Raw genomic sequence first — 4,031 nt, 5'->3', positions numbered from 1 at the left:
CCCCCCCCCCCCCAGTACTCTGACAAGTCCACTCACCCATTCTTCATCTGCCATACGTCCCCTGTGTGTGTTGGACTCTTCTTTCCTCGTAGCGTCTAAGCAGAAGGTCTTCCATCTTCTCCATGTTCTCGTTTTGTTTTCACCTCCATCCCAGAGAAGACTCGCTCACCAAAACCTTCAAACCCCCCAGTCTGAGACTCCAGGAGCGGGGACAAAAAACAAGATTTGTAGGAGGAACAAATATATTTAGGTTTTTCTTTGAGAATGACTGAAGATGTTTAGGTATTTTGTGTATTGTTTTTTAAAATATTTTTTGTATAGACTAAAACAGGAAGGAGGGCAGGAACGTTGAAGGTGCTGTTGTCGTGTGGGATCCATATTTGAGCTCGAGCCCGTCTGCAGAATGACGTGAACACAGCTACAGACCAAAACCAGACCTGGGTCCACAGAGCCCATCCAACAGGAGTATCTTTAGGACTCACCGGGTTTAACCGTTGATTACACCCTTTTTTTTCCAAAGGGATAAAAATGAGAGAATCAATTATTAAAGTTTTATCTTTCTTTTTCAGATTTAAGCACCATTTTTGGTCAAATAAACACTCTTCTTTACGTTTGTCCATTTTCACTTGTTTTCTCATCACTGCTGAGAATTTTGTAGAAAAACTGAACTTCTGACATGAGGAGTTTAAAAAAGCTCCACAGCTGGACCGTGCAGCTGTGGAGCTTCTCCACCCCGACAGGATCACAGCGCCCCCACTGGGATGGAGCAGGTAACCCAGTCCAACAGGGACAACAGTGGCTGCTGCTCACTTGACTCTAAAGACTCGGAACCACTGGATCGGGTTAATTTTGACTTCCTTTAGCAGAATCTGAGCAGCACCACCACAGTGACTCCTGGTGCAGCTCGCCGAGCGTCCAGAACACGACCCAGCTGAGTGGGTTCTGTTTGGCCCCTTGGTGCTGTTACTTGAAGATGTGTTGCAGCCTGAACCGGAGACGGTGACTTTGCAGAAAACGAAGTGGTATTTTTGTATTCCTCACGTGTGTAGCTTCATTGAAAGGGTCTATATGTACTTAATACAAAATATTCTACTTTAGAATGAAAGGATAAAAAAAGGTAAAAGCAATACTGAAAGTGTAGAGTTTACTTAATAAAAATCATTTAAAACATTACTTTAAAGACCTTTTTTTTTTTTGCCTAAACCAACAAGTCGTACATTTTAGCCTCAAAGGTTTCAAAAGCTAAATGAAAAACATTTTCTCTGAACCATTTGGACCTTGGTGTCCTCGGGCAGTTTCTGTGAGTAGCAAGTTGTCATCTGGCCTCAAACTTTTGATTGTGCTACAAGATGATTGTTTTGGGTGGATGGGTCCTTTTCACGTGTTAAAAGCTTCTGAGATTCCAACAGCAGGTTATCTTGAGAGACAGCAGTGAAGACTGCTTATGGGACAGATCTGGTTGGCAGGCCACAGACTGATGAAGTCCTCTGGATGGAAGATGAAACGTTTCTCCACCTGGTGCAGATGAAATGATTTAAACATTTTTGTTAAATTAAAAAGCACTTCATGTGATGTGGGCTGTAAACTGGTCGTTCAGGACAAACCAGCTGTGTTCAGGGTCATTGTCCTGCTGCGAGTTGAACCTCCCACTGATCTCATATCGGGAACCTTAAAAAGGTGCGATTAGATGAATTTCTGTATTTTGCTCATGCATCTTTTAACTCGGCCCAGTTTTCCAGTCTGCGATTTAAAAAAGAAAAAAGTCCTTCAGTTTTAGTTCCATCCTTCCATGTTTGAGGAAGAAAATCCAAACGCTCTGCTCGTTTCCTGCCTGCTCTTCCCTGAAACCCTCATAATGGTCCTGTGGACAGATGCAAGGAACTCTGGTCCCAACCGTGGTCCTTGAGGAACACCATCCTGCATGTTTTGTTTTCCTGCTTTGACACACCTGATTTGAACGAGTGATTAACGGGCTTCTGCAGAAATCACTGAATCAGGTGTGTTGGAGCAGGAAACAACTGAAACATGCAGGATGGTGTTCCTCAGGGACCAGGGTTGGGAACCACGGGACTAGTGTATTTGCTGTAGACCAGTTCAGGACTGAAACTTTAAACCTGTTAAATAAATAATAATACTTTATTTATATACCACCTTTCAAACAAATGTTACAAAGTGCTTCACATTAATCAATTAAACATCATAAATGACACCAGAAACACAAAAAGAATACCAAACCAATTAAAATACATCACAAGACAAAATGAAAATAAAATGCGAAGAAACTCGTATATTAAAAGCCTTATTAGACAAGTAAGTTTTAACTAATGATTTAAAAGAAGACAATGAAGAGGCCTGTCTAATATTTAGAGGAAGAGCATTCTACAAATTAGGAGCTCTGACCATAAAAGCCCTCCCTCCTTGTGTCACCAGTCGAGCTCTGGGAGTGGAAAGTCATAACAGATTTAAGGATCTGAGATTGCAAGAAGGGATGTAGGGGGTAAGAAGCTCAGAGAGATATGATGGTGCAAGACCATTCAGGGATTTAAAAACTACATTTTAAAGTCAATTCTAAAACCACAGGGAGCCAATGCAATGAGGACAGAACTGGAGTGATGTGCTGATGTTTATGGGATCTTGTGAGAACTCTAGCTGCAGTGTTTTGTACTAGTTGAAGGCGATTCAGAGAACGCTGGGGCAGCCCAGAAAATATACAGTTACAATAATCAAGAAGACAAGACACAAAGGCATGAATAACATTTTTTTTTAAATAAGAGTTTATTAGTGAACATATTCAGTCCAAACTAAGTTGTCTAAATTTGAATAATAAACGTCCATAAAATTAACAATTATATTCTAGCCTTCATTGACAGCTTGAGTTTTATATATTTTTGAGAATACATAATGTTGAATATTTTTTTTCTAACAGTTTGTTCATTTGTTCCTGATTCAGTGGAGCTGATGCCCAGTAAATGGGGCCTCGTGATGGACAGGTTGCTGGTTCTGTCCAGAAAGTTCTCTGACACCCTCACCAAAATTCAAGGATTTCTCTGGAGGGTTTTGGAGCTTCACATCCTCAAGATTGTGGCTTTTTTCACCGTGTGGGTGGCACTTGCAGAGGTAAAGGCAGAGTGGCTGAGTATTGCATGTGTTAACGACTGGTGTGGGATAAAGAATGAATAAACCACAACAATTGATCAGATGTCTTATTATTATTGTACAACTTGTGCAGTTTGGTCAGATGTTATGCTAAGAGTGAAAAGAGTGTCCATCAATAAACACTTGTTCTCTGGTTAAGTTTTTCATGCTGGATTACAATTTAGATTTTCCTTCTAATCCAACTTTATGTGACCTTTAGCAGTAGCAGCTTGTCATCTAGACAACCACCTAAATGGTTAACTGTAATGTAGTGCAAGGGTTGGGAAGGTAAACCCTTTTAATCTAATAATCTAATTCCAACTCACAGTTTAGATATATTCTACAAATGGTTTTTGAGCTGTGGTGCTCAGTTGTAATTAAATTAGGAGCATTGAGTGAAACTGCATGTAAAAAGTGGATGAATAGTAAGATTACAGTAAACAACAAAGTTGTGGTTTTAAACTTGAGTGCCACGGTGTAAAAGGGATGCAAATTGTTTCTTAATTTACTACAACAAAGTTGATCTGAGTGGTACTTAGGGTCACAGCCATGGTGACAAGGTGACAGGTTTTTTCTGTCAAAGGAATATTTCTTACATACTGGGCACATACCCTGAAGATCCAAGGAACATACCCTGTTACATACTGGTCTGTATTATGTATTGCATTAGAGTGCAACATTTAACTGTTAACACTATTAAGTTTTAGAAATAAACACAGGGTTGAAATCTAAATTTAAGGTTTTCAAGGATTCAAGGTTCTTTACCTGTCATTCGCACCACATGTGGTTCATGTGGTGGAACGAAAGTGTGTACACAGGGTCCCAGTCACATCCAACAATAAAATGTAAAAGAAAAAGAGTAATAAGATCCAAATTTAAAAAAAAAAAAAAAAAAA

This window comes from Nematolebias whitei, chromosome 1, assembly GCF_014905685.2.
Source record: "Nematolebias whitei isolate Nwh7 chromosome 1, NemWhi1, whole genome shotgun sequence".
Taxonomy (NCBI): domain Eukaryota; kingdom Metazoa; phylum Chordata; class Actinopteri; order Cyprinodontiformes; family Rivulidae; genus Nematolebias; species Nematolebias whitei.
Note: the sequence above shows the minus strand (reverse complement) of the source record.